Source organism: Ambystoma mexicanum, chromosome 4p (assembly GCF_040938575.1).
Source record: "Ambystoma mexicanum isolate Mex_15411 chromosome 4p, UKY_AmexF1_1, whole genome shotgun sequence".
Lineage (NCBI taxonomy): Eukaryota > Metazoa > Chordata > Amphibia > Caudata > Ambystomatidae > Ambystoma > Ambystoma mexicanum.
This window is the reverse complement of record NC_090927.1, coordinates 1051537178-1051556812: the sequence shown is the minus strand read 5'-3', so window position 1 is coordinate 1051556812 and position 19635 is coordinate 1051537178.

The following is a 19635-nucleotide window of genomic DNA, read 5'->3' as shown; positions in this document are numbered from 1 at the left end:
GTAGTCACTCCCTACTTTCAGATATAAGCTGCGCTGCTTCCACCAAGCAGATAAATCCACTCTCTCATTCAGAATCTTTCCCGCCCACGCTGGTAATTAATATCCGTGTTAGAGGCGTATTCAGGGATTGGCACCTATCATCACCCAGCTAGGTTCGGCAAAATGCAGTACATTGCAGTATTATGCTGTATCAATGGGCCTCATTACACGGATGGCGGTGAACCATGGTGCTATTAGCGCCATGGTTCATGCCGGTAAAATACCGGCACCGCCTTGGTGGAAAGGGTAATTGCCGCCCTATTCCCAGGTTGGTGGGGCGGTAATTCCCCCTTCCACCATTGCCCTTCCTCATTCCCATTTTTGCCGCATAGGGCTCTATGGGAATGGGGAAGGTGCTAATTACGGTACTGCAAATTGCGGTACCATAATTACCTCCCTGGTCCCTTTGCGGGTTGGTTTTTAACGCCTGCAAAAAGCAGGCGTTAAATTCCCCAACCCGCAAAGGGACCTCGTAGTAAGGCGGTAAGGATTTACCGGTACCGGTAAAATACCGGTACCGGTAAACCCTTACCGCCATCCGTGTAATGAGGCCCAATGTGTTTACACAGTACCTTGATCCGTTTCTCTGTCCTCAGCATGCGTCCTGCGTCCAGCCAAACAGCAAAACAGGAGTGCAGCGAGCGCCCTTAACGCTGCAGAGGGCGTATCGCCACAAGGGTCCAGGAGCCCTGTTTAAATAGAGCTGCCTCCAATAAAGTCGTGTTCCCAGCCCATAAAGGTATACACGAGCATGGCAGTCAATGGGGATCACAATGTGGCTTTATCCTCCTCCCCTTTAATGGCAGGCTGCCAATGCTCCGTGAAACAACAACAGCAAAACAGGAGTGCAGCGTCCTTTTCTTAGCTGTACACTTGACACATAGGCACAGAAGTTAGGTGGTCATGCCTTTGGTGGGGTGGGTTCCCCCTTCTTCATTATCTCTTGTAATCACCTTTGACCAGAGTTGTTCAAATGCAAGGCATTCCCACATCATGCGCATAAAAGTGGCTTGCAGGGCATTACACATTGCATACGGGTCTAGGGTATCTCAGGGATCTTTTTATGTAGCCTCACCAGTGTTAAATAGAGGTCTTTTCAACTGTACCAAACTAGAGTTCCCCTTCCTTCTGGAAAGGCCCAGAGTATATTCTTAATTCGCTATGAGTGGGCACAACAGCAAAGGAGCCTAAACTCAGGGACTTGAATCAACAGAATGCTACTGGGATACATTTTGCAGTGGTGCTGCCAAGAAGAAGAGTTTGCAATCAGAAAGCTATTTACCCCCCTTTTTTCAATTGATGGCCTCAGTGTCGTAGTGCTCTAAAAAAGGGTGTTGGGATAACATATAGAGTATAGACAAAGTTGTTCACTGGCTTGGCCAGCAATACCCATCCTGGACAGGGCAATCCACCCAATCAGAGAAAGGGGAATCTCCAGAACTCCACATGTTTCCCAAGATTCCTTCAATGTTCTTACTGTGTTGGCTTGAAAGGTTTGTATGGGGTTGCGGTATATGTTGATGCCCAGGTATTTATTTTTATTCTGTTAAATAGACAATACGATACATCAATAATATATTTAAAAAATGAGCTCCTTTATCCATTCCCATTGCTTGGAAACATAGAAAATCAAATTAACAACATTGCCCTCATTGAAAAGTCCCCATAAGCATTGCATACATGTCATGGATTCGTCAGGGTGTTCATACTAGTTTTCCTTCGTGTAATAATAAGGATTTCACATTCTGCTATAAGATGTTTGGTCGACTCTAAATCAAGTGAGCCACATACGCAGCATGTTCGTAGCAGTTTAGGAGTGTTTCTTCAGGCTCCTACTACTTTCAATGATTAAACTTGATTGAATGTTACCCTTACATGCCCCTGGAAGTCTATTGTCTGGAAACTCAGATACATATCTGTGCGATATATGGTAATAATTGAAATGAACACTGCATTCTCCACTTAGGACTTTGATCACCAATTCCACAATGAATTGTTCACCCTCAATGTTAGTTATTATTTTCTTTATAGTTGATTTAAATAAAGCTCTACTTAAACAACAGGGAATACAATTTTGACGAAGTCACTATGTCAGTGAATAACAATAATACACTTAAAGTCAATGGGCTTCATTCCGAGTTTGGAGGTAGCCATGGCGCTATTTGCGCCATGGCTGCCTCCAAAACTGGGTCCGGAACTGGTCTGGTTGAATGGGGACTTGCCAGGACATTCCGACCTGTGCGGACCCGGTAAGTCCCCATTCAACCAACCATTCCACATTCCCATTTGAGCCCCCATAAGGCTCAACGGGGCCGCGAATAGCAGGCCCGTGATTAGTGCCCTGGGCCCTTAGAGGGACCCATAAAGGATGTGTGGTCAGACCACACGTTCTTTGCGGTTCCCGCTAAGGGAACTCGGAATTGGGCGGTAAGGGTTTACCGGCACCGGTCTCCTTATCGGTGCCCGGTAACCCTTACCGCCCAACTCAGAATGACCCCCAAAGACTTCACTCCAACATACCACAGATCAGAACACTTTGCAAGCCTATCCAATAGATTGCCAGATAGTGAAGAGGAGAGCCTCCATTAGAACATCAAAAGGCGTTTTTGGATAGTAGCTCTTATACTGGTAAGATTGAATTCCAGATATAGATACTCAATTGGACAGCATTTAGGTAAGGTAAGTATCTTTCTTAAGCAGTGTCATTCAAGCTGGGCGATGTTAGTTATCTGAAAGTTGCCTAAAGCTTCTACTCCATACATCAGAGTGGGTACAATTTTCATGGAATATCATTTTAGGATGGAACGTAAACAATAACCCCCATATTACATGGCAAAAGATGTAACGCCTCCCAAAAGTTGGAAAATGGTTGTTTTTATGTTTTCAAAATGTGTGAACCAATTAAACCTGTTTTCAACGATTACACCAAGATAATTAAAACATTGTATAATCTCCAAGGGTTCATCATTTAATTACAATTAGGTTTCAGTCGAGGTAACCTACTCATCTTTTGAAATATCACAATTTTCGTTTTTTGCTTATTTATCATTAGCCCATTTTTCTCAGAATACTTTGCCACAAGGTCAAGTTGTAATTGTTAAGCCCCCAGGCATACAATCTAGTACAGCAAAATCTTCTGCATATCCCAACCACTGGAGCCACACATTCCCAAACCTTGGGGATATGCATGTCCAGTTTGTAAGGCATCTTCAAGAACTGAGATGTAATGATTGAATCATGTGTGTAATAAGACACATTCTTGTTTAAGACCTACGTAAGTAGGAATAGCCTTTTTGATGTGTTCAACCCGTGGCAGTCTCACTTTAACAGAGGTATGTGTGTATAGGGCCCTGATATTTTTTAATAAGCCAATTAGAATCTCCCAAATGGCCAATTTCAGCCAATGTAATTCCCAATTGTTGGTATTGAATGCTGCACTGAAATCTGTGAAGAATAGATAGACAGTCTGTCCAGTAGTCTGCCATGCTTCAATTAGTGCAAGGATGTTATCTATTGTGCTACTTCCTTTATGGAAACCTATCTGCTTATAAGGGATGTCGGGATGATATGATTACTTTCCACCCAACTGTTAAATTCCGCCAGTAATATTGTACCTAAGAATTTCGCTGGGGCATCTAGCATTGCGAGAATTCTGTAGTTCTTTGCATTACTCCAGAGACCCTTTTTATAAACGGGGACAATAATACTTTCTGACCATGTTTTAGGAATCGTCCCTGTAAGACTGTTTGCACCAGAAGAGTCTTGTAAGCCTACATGCCCATAATTTGGGGTTCTGTTTTAATATGATATTACAAAGTCCTTCTTGACTTGGGGCTCTGGATTGTTTTATTCCCAAATATGCATTCTATATCTTTAGGGCTGTGATTAAAGTCCCAGTTATCAGGGAGTTCAAGATCAGTTATTGGCACCAGTGGTTGCGAGCCAATAGTATTGGCAATGTGTTCTTCCCATGCCACCTGAAAGGTAACATTCATAAGTTTAGGTTTGGTTCCCTAGCCATTGGCGGCCATGGACCGGTAATTCTGGTGGGATACCGTCAAAATGCCCTACTCTTTACGCTGCCTTATATTCCAGTATTACTGGGATATTCCAGGTGGCTGAAAGGGCCATAAATCCCCATTCCATGGAGACCTATAGGACTCCATGAAGGTTATTGCCGGTATCTGCAGCAAAATATATTCTCTGTTTCTGTCTTCCCTCTGTTCCCCCTCCCTTGCCTCATCGCGCCTTGAAACACTTGTGTATAGGCATGTAATAAATGCCATATCATATATCATATCATACATAAGGGAGTTAGTGGTCCATTGTGATTTTGTATAGGGGTATATTGTAAATAGTTCCTTTCTGTTTTTGAGTAGTTCTGTTTGGATTGTGTCTCCAACTTACTCTTTACCTCCAATCCTAGTGTGGCTTATGTGGGGAAGTTGATCTTCATTCTTAGCTCTCGATTGAGTTTTGCGGTGCACAAATAAATGTGTTTAATCACTTAATATTTCCACCTCCTCCCCTTCATTTTCATTGTTACTCTGTGCATTATCTCAGGGATAAAGAATCCATATGTTCAATGGGCGGTGTTCATGCACAATGGTGGCAAGAAGGTACACACATTTCTAATTTCATGTTTTTGAGCATTTGTATAACAAGTACTATCTATTATCTTTTTGGCTGTTTTTCTTTTCGGTTTAATTTTGCTAGAGGTTTTTGTTTGTTTGTAGTTTACCTTCAAGATCATAGTTCCCACTATCGTTTGTGATAAGAACAACAGAGGCAGAGTTCGAATCTCTTAGGCTTAAAAAAACAGGATTCCACAACATCGTTATATTATGGTTCAAAGAGATGGTGAAAAAATGCTGGTTGCTTTAACAAAAGGGATTGATGTGAAATTCTGGGATATTATAAACGATATGGCATGTAATCAAGTGGAGAAACAATTGTATCCCAGTTCAAAAATATGTCTGGGTTAAGTATTTTTGTGATTAATACTCTAAGCAAACTTGATGGAATGGATTGGTATATGAATGTGTAAAGAAAGAATGGCACATTGATATTGATCGGGAGGACATCAAGATGGTTATTGGAAGAGCGAATTCCTTGCGGATGATGGGATCCAACAACCTGTCCAACCAACTCTTTAAAATAGCCCCTAACATTGGGGAAACTATTTTCCACTCTCTGTTTGACCAAATTGTGCGCAATCAGGCTATGCCAAAAACCTGGTAAACCGCATGTGTTATTCCAATCTTTAAAAAGGAAGATTGAGTGGATCCCAAATATTATAGGTCCATTACCACCTTGGATGTAGATAGCAAAATGTTCACTTAAATGATATTAAGGTATCCTGTAAAGTGGGTTAATAAAGTGGGAAAGCTGGAAAAAATCAAACTGGGTTTAGGAAGAATGTGGGGACTACCCTAAACGGTTTCATCCTCATATACTAACAAGAAATGGTGTGGAGCAGAGGCTCAAAGGAGAGTATCTATGTGGCCTCAACAGATTCATCAGCTGCCTTTGATCTCGTAAATAGAAATGTATTGTGGTTGAAATTCACAAAATGGGGCTTGCAGTAGGATTATTAAATATAATTGTACATCTTCATAATGGATCTAATGTACAAGTGAGACATCATAATCAGGGAGATCTCACTATGAAAATTACAACACATTCTGGTCTCAGACAGGGTTGCATATTGGCGTTCTTCCTGATTCATTGGTATGTCTCTGACGTTGATGAGTTCCTAGATAAAGCAGTTTCAATTTCACTGAAATTAGTTGACATTAAAATCGCATGGTTGTTATATGTTGATGACTTTTTTAGTTTTGATGAAAGGAAAATTGGTTTGCAGAGGCCGATTAATTCTTTTAACAACTATGCTGCAGATAATTGCCTCAAAATTAATCCAGTCAAAAATAAATTCTTCACTATACAAGCCTCTAACAAATCTCCTGACTATACATGTCATTCAAATGATGTCCAATCGGGAACCATACATAACCTAGTCTATCTGGGATTCCCCATTATTTCTAAATCCAATACATCACCCATATGGGAATGTCTTCTACATAAGGCAAATGTCTTGGCTGTACAAATGATTAAAATATATGCCAAATTTGGGAAATTCTCTGTTGAATCGCTCATCAGGTTTAATGAATGTAAACCAAACTCCAGAATGATTTATGTGATTGAGGTATTACAACCTTGGGTGATTAATAAACTGTACATGCTAGAGACCAGGATTTGGGGTAGGGTCCTGAAGCTTCCTGATTGTGTTCTGGCAGCAGTGATTCATTTTCAATTGGCTATCAAATCTCTAAAGGTGTTAGCTAAATGAAGACTCCTGTTATTTTATAGAAAGATTTTGGAACCCCCTAGTGATTCCTTTTATTTTGATTTGAAATGCCTGTCAAATGCATTCAGAGAATGTAGTTTCAGGTTTCACTAAAATGTGTCATAATTTAATTACTGAGATGGATTTAACATCTGACGTCTTGATTCAGAATCCGAGCAAAGTCAATTAGCTGTTTATAGTAATGATTGGATTGACACTTGTGAAATGACCTATACATATCCCCCCTTTTCCCAACTAAATAATGAACATAAAATGAGGGTTCCACTAGCTCTCCATTTAAAAAGATCGCCTGACAAGTTTTTGCCAATTGAATTGTCTTATTGTCATTTTTGTGATAATGCAAATGAAATAGACTTTAAATCACTTAGTGATGAAATGCTCCTCATTAACCAGCTTACCCATGATGCACTTTAAAGAATTTGTCCACAGACCTGATTTTATTGATGTAGATAATTCATGGCAGTGGATTTTAAGTGGTAATTGTATGTCATTTATCTATTTATTTATTTATTTTTTAATTGCGCACCTAATGCCATACCTCGGTTCGGTTTTGAAGCGCAGATCCGGGATTCAACCCTCTGTTGCTCTGCGTGGTCTTGCTTCCAAGGCCAGGGCGTTGCCCCTGTGCTGTCCTCCTATAGCAGCATTCAGATTTTTGACTATGTTTAAACCTATTTAGTACATGTAAAGTGGTTACTTAATTTATTGTGGATTGAATTGTTTTAATGTGAAGTGTTTTCTTTTGTCTATTCATTTTACTGTATTCTTGTACTGTTCTCTTTGAAAAAGGTTGATGTTTTAAAAACCAAATACAATAAGATTAAAAGAAAAATAGGTTTTTATGGTACAAAAGTTAATGTCATAGTTAGTAAAGATGTATGGGATTCAGTGGTTTTATGTAAATCCTCATGTATCTTGACTAGCAAAGTGAACAAATAGTCAAGTGCACGAATTCAATGGTGCATAACAGTAATATTGTGATCTGAATCATCTTGCATCATAGAGGTCTCCAAGGAAATACCCAGAGCTGAGGGTTACTCATTGATAGTGGAATTGAGAGTGGATAATTGAGGAGCGATCAATAGACTCTAATACAACAGTTCCATTTCTCCATGGTGTACTACAAGGTCATTTATTTCTGAGACATTATTTGAGAGATAGTTGGGAGGTAGTTTGGATGTATTTGCTACTGTGGCACCCATTCTTAAATCACTTTCAGTATTTTCAAATATTATGGGTTGTTCAGATTTACTGGTGCTATGAGGATCACGAATATCATTGCTGACAGATATGGGTGATATTTCATGGCCATCCATTGATAGAGATTGGATAATATTGTTAATTTACTCCCCAAACATGACAGTCCTTAAAAAAGTTCAATTCCTGGTTGGAAGCCAGTCACTGGGGGGTCGGCATTATTAGGTTGCAAGAAATGTGTGATTTTATTAGTCAATGATGCTAACTCATATGGTCTCTTGGTTGAGACCGGATGCTGATGGTTTAGGTTGTCCAGTGCTTGGATGCCTGAAAGTGTAAGGAGGAGTATAAAATGATCTAGTCAGCTTTGTATTCAATGATGAACATACTGAGTTAGTGGATGCTGCCTGGGGACCCTTTAAGGGGGCTTGAACTTCTGCACTTGATGAGAAAGGAGTCTCCCCTCCATCCTCCATGCCTGCAGCTATCCTGCCAGATGACGCCCTGACAGTGATGCTTTAGAGTAAGCCTTGAGTTTGCAGAGGAAACACCACCTCTTCCTCTATCAGCAGTCAATCAGCAGACAGTGGGCAGGTACCGGCTCAAATTGACGAACAGTCACCGGTCGCAGTCACGTTATAATATTGTAGAAAGTTCAAATCACTTTTTAAGGGTAGTGAAGACAGGTCCTGCTAATGGACCTCTCGAGTGCACATAATGTAAACACACAAGACATACACCAATTAATTTGAATTCCTGTCAGCTCACTAAAGTTGTCAATCATCTAAGGCACTAAAGCACATAGGCCATGTTTATGGATGGGTACCTAATTTATAGAGGTATGTCATCAGCATTTAAGAAAACAAACTCTCTCTTTCCACTTAACCACTACTGTAGCATTCCTGCAATCCTACCTGGGGAAGCATGCCACAATGTGAATCTAAGGGGAAAACAGTATAGGAAAGAGGGGGCTTTCGTGTCTCATGCCATGCTGAATTTTCCCACTTTTCAGACGGGCTATGTTCCATCTTGATATTTGCCATTGGAGATGTATAAGAACCATATCCATTTCAACAGTCCTTCCCCTGAAGCTACAGCTGTGTGGAATGGTAAATATCCACTCCCATCTCACGGGATCACACTCTTTTTCAGCATTGGTGGAGGCCAGTGCGTAATGCTCTGGATCTTCCTGATTTATTGCCATTACATGACATAGGGGTCACAAGTTGACAGCAGTGTTCCTCCTAGGCATGAACCGTGTCTGGTCTGCATGCACCAAACCTTTGACAACTGTTTGTAGACTATTGGGTGTTACAGCACTAGGTACCTTTGCATCTGTACTGAGCATAGGCAGTAGACATTATGCCTCACTCTAATGGGGATCTCTACCCAGTTTCTGTACCACCACTACGACCACCCCATGCATACTCATTGGGAGTTGTCACCCTTTGATTGAATGTTGGAAGACCTTCAGCAGTTAATCCAGCAGCACCTCACTTTTGGATTTGTAAAACTCTGTATGGTCCATGAAGAGCAGGGGTATCACCTGTGGGTGTGGCAATTATCATTGCTGCAATTATTTGGGGCTTCAGTGGTTAGCCCAATATATCCCATTTCTCTGACATAGGTGTAAAGACTCATCTTACTCCTGAACCGGAGTTAAACAAGGTTGCATTCTTGCTGAAACCCTCTTTAATTTGTATTTATCCGACATTGACCAAGTATGGAATCGTTCCAACATATTCCCTGTAAAACTCAGCGGGCTCACCTTGCATTGGCTAGTGTTCGTCGATGATGTAATTTTATTCTACTGCACACCATATGGCCTACAAAATAAATTGAGACTGTTTTCTGCATATGCTGAACTGCATAATTTAGCACCTAATTCCATGAAATCCAACATAATCAATATTTTCCAACAGGAAAGAAATTTGTAATTTTGAATGAGCGATTAATAGCTATCCCATCCAGCGTGTCTTATCAATGCGATACTTAGGTTATAACCTTTGTGATTCTTCTTCTATTACAATGTGAGAGAGTTCCCTAAATTCTAAGGTAGCGCAAATGATTTCTCAAATGAAACTCATTTACCATAGGCATTGCAAATTCTCCTGCACTCCGATATTTGATTTTTGTGTGCTGAAGATGGAAGCAACTATATTGCATGGATTTGATCTTTGTCTTCTGGATCTTAATACAATCTTAAATGAACTGCAAGGGAAAATATGGAAAATGGTATTAGGACTCCCGAAATCACTGCCCAATTCCAGACTATTGCACGAACTTGGCCTTAACTCGCTCACATCCAAATTTTATTGGAGGATGCTTACGAACTGTACAAAAATGCTGCAGCCTCAGGCCAACTGCTTGTATGAGGAACTTGCAAGAATGTTTCTTAAAGCATATCCAGCTTCTATCAATCGTTTTGCAAAGAAAATGAAATCCATATTTCAATTTATAGTTATGCATCCTATGGATCTTTGTGATCGCCCTAGGTTGGTTAAAAAAAGTATTTTCAGCTTGATTGGGCGAATACCATTGACTCAAACGAGGAGTACAAATCGTATCAAGAATATGTGCAGTTTACGCTTACACAAGTTCCACTTTTGACATACCTGCAATGCTTTCCATGTAACAAGGCCAGAAATATCTACCTTAGATTCAAACTCGATTTGTTTCACACAAATGCCCATCTAAAGAGCTGGCGGAGAAACAAGTGAGCTCACTCGGGTGGTTCCTGTAGATTTTGTAAAATGGATGATGTTCCAGAAACATTAAAAGATCTTGTGATTCTGTAAATACTGGGAAAACCAAAGAAAAGTATCCCTTAGTAGTAAATACCTATGTGAGGATTCTCCCTTTTCACAAAACTTTTTATGGACACGTTGTATGTTGGGAACAATGATTCTCTTATACTTGCTCTTACCCATTTCCTATCATACATCGAATCAAAGCTAACAGAGTTAGAACAATGACAAGTAATATTGGACTCTGAATTATTCTCTCAAATTTCTGTTCAAAGAGGCCCAAGCGTCAATTAGCTTGAAATGTGCACTTTTACGTACTTCCTGGCGAGCTAGCCAAATATAAGCGAGTTAACTACTCTTGATATTTCTCTTTCTAGCTAGCTCGATGCTTTATGGCAGTATTGATGAAATTATCTGCAATATGTCTGTTTTAATGATCTTATACTTTTCTTTTGCTACAAAGATTACTCGACTAATGTATAAGGATCTTGACGTTGTGAAATGATAATGGGCCTCATTACGAGGTGGGTGGTAAGGGATTACTGGCACCGGTAAGGGCACTGGTGCCGGTAATCCCTTACCGCCCTACTACGAGTTCCCTTTGCGGGTCCTCCCTTAACGCCTGGTTTTTCCAGGCGTTAACGACGGGACCCGCAAAGGGACTCTGGATCTAATAACGGTACCGCAATTTGCGGTACCGTTATTAGTGTCTTCCCCATTCCCTTTGAGCCCTATGGGGGCTCAAATGGGACTGGGGAATGGCCCTGGTGAATGGGGAATTACCGGTCCCGCCAACCTTGGAATGGACCGGTAATTGCTCCATTCACCAGGGCGGAGTCAGAACGAGTTTGGAGGCAGCCATGGCGCTAATAGCGCCATGACTACCTCCAACCTCGTAATGAGGCCCAATGTCTTTTTCTCTCTATAGAATTTCTTCTAGAAGAATCTCATAATGTCTCTGTATATAAAGTCTTTTAATACTGTGCTTCATATAGTATTTTATACTGTATTTTATGCAGAATTATATATTGTATTTTACACGGTTTTATATTGAAAATTTTATGCTTTATATTCTGTTTTAATCACTTGTATTTTTACTACTTGTATTTAAACGTACTCAGTACGTATATGTTTGTAATTGAGCCAAATACAAATAAATAAAAAATAAAAAAAGACTCATTTTAGAACCAACGATGCTCAAAGTTCCAAGACATTTTGGTTCTAAATCAAGATGTGCAGTGTATTATATTAATTTAGTGTGCCATTTGTGGCATTTGAGCATCTATGGTCATGCAATCAGGGCTTGTAATCTGTGTTATAGTTTGGTGTTCCTTTTTGTTCTGCAGTAACGCATGGCACCTTCCCCATGAGATCTACATAATCATAGATACACAGTCCATACCAGGCATGCGGGCAGCCATCCTAAGGTTCAATTGATTGGTTTCTCTATCCACTGGGCCTGAAGCCTCTTGCTTTATTGTCCATATAACCAATTCTAGTCACTCATCCCGCGACCTAGGTATGTCCCCCACTTGTGGCTTAGATACATGCCTCGTGCAGCACTACGCTAAAAGTCTCACATTGTACCTGGGGTTCTGATACTGTGCCCTTGTTTCCATCATAGAAGAGGGGTATCTGCCTCTCAATCATCCTCTGAAAAGCCATGCCCCTATGTGACTACACCCTAAGGCCGCACATTGGTATTGTCTATTAGACATGTTGCCATCCATAAGTGCCCACTAAGTGAGCGTGACAGGAAAGGGTGTGCCCAAGGATCTGGATATTGTGGAACATGTGAACAGTTTCTTGGACTGTTTCTATTCAGTAAAACAGCAAATTAGGGTACTAGAACGTGAGATCCGATGAGCTAATCAATTGTGCAATGTGAACACTCTACAGCATATGCGGGGGTTAATGGGAGACGGTGCCCTTCCGTCCTCGGTGTGGGTTCCATCAAAAAAGGGGGGAATGCATCTCGCAGTGGCGCTGGGTGAAAAAACAGATCAATTAATCATTGGGCCTCATTACAAGGTTGGCAGTCCGGTAATAAAGATACCGGTAAGGCATTACCGGCTTCGTTTATGGGATCGTCCCATCCTGACCTGCAATGCCGGTCCTACCGGCATCAACAAAGACCCACTGTGGTCGTGCACCACTGTACCAGCATGCGCATGGGCGCTGTGCCCATAATACCGGCATGCCGCAAGGAAGAGGACATCACGAGTCGCACAGACATGCACATACCGCATCCAGAAGAAGAGACACCATGATGCTGTCAATACCGGCATCGCCGATCACCAGTTAATAGGAAACTGCTGTGTTCCCAACTGCCACAGATGCACACAATCAGCACAGGTGGAGGCAATGGAGCCAGGCCATGCACAAAAGGAGCACACCCACACACCACACCCCTTCCAAGACCAAAATGATACCACTTGCACTCGCCATACTGGAGCTGGAGGACATGCCTGCACTGCTACTTCTTGAGCAGGCAGTACAACAGGCAACACAGAGGAGAAGCAGGAGGAGAAGGAGGGTGAGACTGGCCCAGCAAATCCCACCAGTGCTGGCAGTGGTTTCCCGCAGGCAGCCACCAATCCCATATATAAGGGCCAATCCATTCAACTTAACCCCAGCACAGATCCACACCCTGTACCACCTGCACAGGGACACCATCACTACCATAGTGGAACTAATACCACAGGAGGCGAATGATACCAAAATAGCATTCCATGCACTGGCAGGCATGCCCAATGCAATTGGTGCCCTTGAATGCACCCACGTGGAGTTGGTAGTCCCACATGCTGTGGAGGTGATGTACCGCAATCGGAAGCTATTCCACTCCATCAATGTGCAGATAGCGTTTGATGCCAGCAAGATGATAAAACATTGCTGTGCCAGATACCCAGGATCCACGCATGATGCTATGGTGCTGCGGAACTCCTCGCTACCACGCTACATGGAAGGATATGTAATACAACGTGGCTGGCTGCTTGGTGAGTCTGCCCTCTGGGCCATGGAAGAGTGTTTGGGGGGGGAGGGTGTACATGCATATGCAAGCAGTCTCCCCTCTTGGCCATGGGAGAGTGTTTGGGGGGGTGTACATGCATACACAAGCAGTCTGCCCTCTGGGCCATGGGAGTGCCCTCAATAGGGTGCCTGGACACTGTCCATGCTGCCAAAGACCATGCCCATAATCAACCAAATAAGATGCATGACACAGACAATGGAGGCTGGCACACTTTGGCCGCACACCAATGTGTAAATGTCACACCCACAAACAGTGCACACCCTTCAACATGTCCACCGGACATTACCTGACCATGCCCTCAGCACCAAAACGCACCATCACATGTCCACAAAGCTGAAAACACATGACCGCATTGAAGCACCTTGTAGCACAAGCATCCATGAGTGTGCAGTATCAATTCCACCTCAGGTAATTCCGCTGTCACTGCCCCTCCCCGACAGCAACACTGTATAACACCATGGCAACATGTGCAGATGAATACAAATGGTAGTACACATGCGACAAGGATGCATCAAATTGAACCCATCAAGTAGTGAGCAACACCTACATGGGTGCGATAGGCGTGGGAATTCCCCAAAGCACATGAGTACCAGCATGCAAGTCGACACCCTGCTTCATCTAAGGTATTCTACCCAACACTGGCGGACACTACCAACATTCACATTGTGCCATTGTGACTAGTGTGTAGACGTTGAGGGTCACATGCATGGTGTCTACAATAAACCATATGCATCATAGTCTGAACAGGCAATATCATGTAGTCCAGCAGCCTAATGCATCAAACATTGCCCAACATGCATTTGGAGTCATCCCTTGACACACAGCCGTCACATGTGTGTACATCATGGACCTTGTCACTCCATCAGGGTGGCTGGTGGTTCCAATGTCAAGGCCCCTATATCGTGTACGTCACCCAAGATCAGCACCATGGATTGACAAGTAGTGTACAGGGCAGATAGTTGTGCAGATGTGAAGTCAATAGCTGCCATCGACGTAATACTGCATGTGAGCATGAACGATGTACAGGCCGAGCACAAATGGAAATAGAGTAGTACCCTTACACATACCTTCTTCTACTCCCATGCAGGTGATGCTGGCGATCCCCTGAAGGCGTGGCTCCTCACCCCTCAAGAATCCGCAGAACAGGCACGAAGAGGACTTCAATCGTGCCCATTCACGCACGCGTGTGGTCATTGAGCAGAACTTTGGCCTGTTGAAGGCACGGTTCCGCTGCCTCAGCAGGTCGGGTGGCGCCCTCATTTACGGGCCTGAGAAGGTGGGCAAGATCATCATGGCATGTGCCATGCTGCACAACATGTGCATCCAGCGGAATGTACCTGTGCCACCTAACATGGACCAGCCACCACCAGGTGAAGTTGAAGAAGAGGAAGGAGTAGATGTTGGACATCTCGCAGGTCGCGATACACTTGAGGGAAGTGCTGTGCGCCAATCGGTCATATAGACCATTCATTCTGATGCACTGGGATGCAGAGGGTGCTATGTATGTGGGACTCCGGGCACTGGGTATGGGGGTATATGGGCACTGTGCACTGTAATGCAATAAATTGACACACACCGATGAAGCAATGTCCACTCACATTGCTTCTCCGGTGTGTGTCAATTTTTTTTTTTACACAATAGGTGTATTGAACGGATGGTTTTTACAATGTGAAGGAACCCTCCACCCCCCACACACCCTCTCCCTCCTCCACCCTCCCCCTCCTCTCAACACCCTCCCTTCACACCCCCCCTCCACTCACCCCCTCTCCCCAACACCCCCCACATACCTCCACACACCCCTCCCCCCTCATCCCTCTCCTCTCCCCCCAACTCCCCCCACACACTCCCACACAACCCTCCCGCCACCCCCCAGCCCCCCAACACTCCAAGACATCAATGGCACAACAGGTGTCTAGATGCACTGCAAGTCAACATGTGCTGGGTGCCCCTGCTACTGCAAACCCCCCTTCGGAGGAGGGGGTTGCATCTCAGAGTGCTGCATGCTGCGCAAGGACCTGCACACAGGGCTGGTCTGAGTGGAACTGGCAGGCATGGTAGATTCTGATGATGTTGATGGTTGTGGCTCGGATGCCGCTGTTTGCCGCTGCTCCATAGTGTTGGCAATCCTGGTGAGGATCTGGACCATAGCAGCGAATCCATCATGGACGCGCTTAAAGTTCCGGTTGATGGCCTAGATGACGGCCGCAGTGTTCTCACGCATTGCAGGGCTCATTGCCTCACCTTCTGCAAGGTATTGTTTGACAAATCCATGCATCTCCTCCTGCCGGCCCTCCATCCTGGACAGACGTCCCTCGAGGTCCCGTATTGTGGTGGTGGAGGTGGATGGTAAGTTTGATTGTGTGTCTGTAGCCAATACGGGGCTTTCCTCTATTGGAGACCACTCTCCATGTCTGCCCTGTCCTACAGGATCCTGGTTAGGGGTGCCCTGTGGGGTGACCTGGGGGCTTGGGGTTTGATCAACATCCTCTGAGTAGTAGCCTCCTGCAGTAGTGTCGTCATCATGGCCTTCTTCCTCATCGCCACTATGAGGTGTCGATGCAGCTGTCTCCCCTATCGAGTTTGTGGCAGCGGACTGTGAACCCTCATGCGCAGTTTCCACATATGTGGCCTCACCCTGTGTGGATTGTTTCTCCAGGGGTGCAGGGGCAGGTGTATGCTGGTCCTGTGTAGGTGGCTGTCGGGCTGGTTGGGCACTGGTGGCTGACTTGCATGGTCTTGGACCATCCTTGTTCCCATTGACGTAGATGGCCTGGTGCCATCATCCCAGCCCCTGGGCCTTTTGGGAGGTGTCATTGCATGTGGACTTGTATCGCGTTCATCGCTGTCTGCATCCGTTCCTGTGGGGGACAGAGAGAGGTAGGGCATCAGTGATGGTGGTGCTTGCATCATGCATTCATTGGTCTTTGTGCAGTTAGTGCCATGTGAATCACTGCATGCTTGTTGTTGCGGCAGACTGGGTGTGTGCAAGGTTTGGGGGGGAGTATTGCCATCCCACAGGTGTTCACATGTTCACCATGGTGTCTGCTGTGGGGCCTATGGGTGTGTTGTGTCTTGCGTGCTGTGTGACACGTGCAGTTCATCTGTGTATCGGGTGTGTATTTGGGTATCTGAGCGGCATGCAGCATGCATTTTGATGTGACGTGGTGGGACTAGCATCTGGACAGAGATATGTGTATGTGTGTATAGTGGGCCATGTATTGGCTCGCATCACAGTCACATTTGTTGGTCAACTGTGATCATTGGTTGTCAGGTGTTTATGGGGACACTCACCTTCATCTGCCGGTGATGGAACTCCGAACTGCGCTCCACCAACTCCTTCAATGGGCTCCACATATATTAATGTGCTGCAGGTCTCTTTCCACCTTGCCAATTTAATGGGTGAGTGGGTGCCGCTGCCTGTTGCCAGCCCCTGGCTGCGATTGGCCGACAGGATATTCCTTACTCTTAGCAGCAGGTCATCCCACCGCTTTTTGCAGTCCCTCACTCTGCATGCGGTGGTGCAAACCGCACTCACTTTCCTTGCTACTTCCTCCCCAGATCTCCTCCTTCCTGAGCTGTGCTGGACACCTGAGGTCAGCACAGAAGACCACGTCCGCATGCTCCACTAGCGTATCTGCTAACATATTGAGCTCCTCGTCCTTGAATCTGGGTTTGCGCAAGCAGACAGTGCCGTTCTGGGTTGCTTTTGACATCTTCTCTGAGGTGTATTAGGGGTTTAGCCTGAACAGGTCCAGTCTGTGGAGGATGGCAATGGATTGTGTTTTTAAAGATGGCCAGCCACCGGTGCATTTCCCGTTCCAGCGCGATGACGTTACTTCCGGGGCCGGTAATAACGGACCCGTTAATACCACTGTGTTAATACCGGTACCGCTATTCGGGGCATGCCGATGGCGGAGGAGTAATCTGCGCATTTCATGAAGCCGCTCTCGGGGAGTTTGAGGGACATTACCGGCATGCCGGTACAGCCGATACCGGCATGCAGGTATGCGCGTACTCGCACACTCGTGATCAGCCGCTGATGCGGGATCGAGGCTACACGGACATGTTATTACCGGCATGCCGGTAAAGACGGATTTTTTTCCACCAATCTCGTAATGAGGCCCATTGTCAGGTTTATGTTGTAGCCAAACACTAATTATTCAAATCAACCAATTTTTATTTTATAGCCAACATTTTTATCAACCCTCCTGAGTCTTTATTAAGGACAATTGTTTCAATGAGATGCCTGGTTGGCAGAAGAAAATCATATTGGAAGAACCTAATGACCATGGTATCGTCTTGAGGCAAGGTATGGTGCGATATTGAAGTTAAACAGCACGGTGGGTGTCCTAGTTAGGATCAAGGTATGAATGCAGTACCATTAAAGTTTCAATGTAGCATCACAGGTCTAGGGACCAACTAATGAGTCAAAGCCCACTTGCACATTTCAAAGGTGTTTATTAAACAATGTAAACTAAGGGTTGGGGAAACTCTGGGATTCTTGTGGCGAATACCGCAATGCCGTCACTTCTCCCGGGCAGGAGCCCTTCCCATCGGGCCCGGGAGGTGAAGTCACTACCCGATCGTCCCCCTGGGCATGGTACTCAGTGGGAGGATCCCATGGGTGGGTACCCCCTCTGTGGAAGAAGTGAGGACAGTCGAAGGAAAATGAAGTATCCACTTCATCATGATGTCAGACATATTTCACCCAACTGTACAAACAGGGCTCAGAAACCCCATCCTCTCTGTCTCCTCTTTCTTCTGCTAATTTCCTTATACATAGCAATTATGTATATCAGCCAGATAATATTGTGACAAGAGTGAATATGGATGATTCCAAAAGTACTGACACGAGGAAGAGCAGAGCAATGAAGAACCCTTTGCAGAACCTATACGAACATACTACCTATTGGAAGCTAGAAAGACAATCCGACATAGAAACTGATGAAGGACTCTCTTCAAGCTTCGCCCTGCCCAAAGTAGCTTCATGCTGTGGAGCGGAGAAAACTGGAGAGGACGCACCGAGGAACTGAACGCCTGGAGCAAGAAGGTAGGGCTTGAGAAGGCGGAGAAGAGTCACAACCTACCTGTTTGTGGGGGAACCCGGCGTCCGGTGGCAGAAACCAAGCCAGCCAAGTGGTGCAGGTGAGATGCGACAAGTATTCAGAATCTAGTGTAGTGGAGACAGAAAAGTCGAAGGAAGACTGTGAAAGCCCAGGAGAAACTGTAGAAGCTTACCGGTGTTGCTGAGGTCCGGAACCCTCACAGACCAAGTATAAAGGTATGCAGAGGGGGCGTTGGAAGGCACAGGGAGACCCCAGAGTCTGTGGTTGGGAGGAAGTGCAGGGCCAACTTCCTCGTCACAGTGGGACTGAAGAGAAACCAGTTGAAAATGTAGGGGGCGAAAGAGCAACTCAAGGAGACTCAAAGAGAGGCCTGGCAGGATAGTGAACTAGGCCTAGTGCAGAATCATTACAAAACTGAAAGAGGGGTTGGATACCCAAACATTGAGAAATCAAGAGAGTTATACATACGTGATAATGCCTGGCAGGTTAGTGAACTGAGCTTAAGAAATCCATCTTACAGAGCTGAGAAACGGGTCTGGGACCCACACACCGACACGAGAAGTCCAGGAGAAGAGATCCTTTGGCAAAAGTTATGAAAAGCCCAAGGGGAGAAGCGATCCCTTTGACACACGTTATGAGAAGGCCAGCGTATGGCAGATCCTTTGGCAGAAGACAGAAATTTGATAAATAAGGCTTTTTGAAAACAGAGCCTGACCAACCGTTGGATGCAAACATTAAATAGCATAGAGGATAGAGCTGAGCCCGGGGGGACCCCACAAGTCAAAGGAACAGACACCGAGCAAAAAGGTGGAAGAGAAAGAGTTTGTGAGCGATCAGCAAGAAAAGCAGAGAACCAAGATAGTACTTGTCTTCATATCCCCACCCCGGCCAGGCGAGCAAGCAAGATGGGGTGGTCAAGTAGACGGATGGAGAAGGTCTGGTGAGAGAAAGACCTCCTCCCCGATCATGGGACATGCACATTAAAGCGTAGTGACGACTAGAGGAAGAAGGATATTCCCCCATCATTTATGAGCTGCCTGAAACATCCCAAAGGAGGGAGTCATCCTGCTATAAGCAGGGTACAATCTTGTTATAGGTTTCTGTTAAAGTGTAAGGGACAGAAATAGATTTGGGACATAGGACAGTAGATGATTTACTTTTGACGTACATTCTGATGTTATCCTTAGT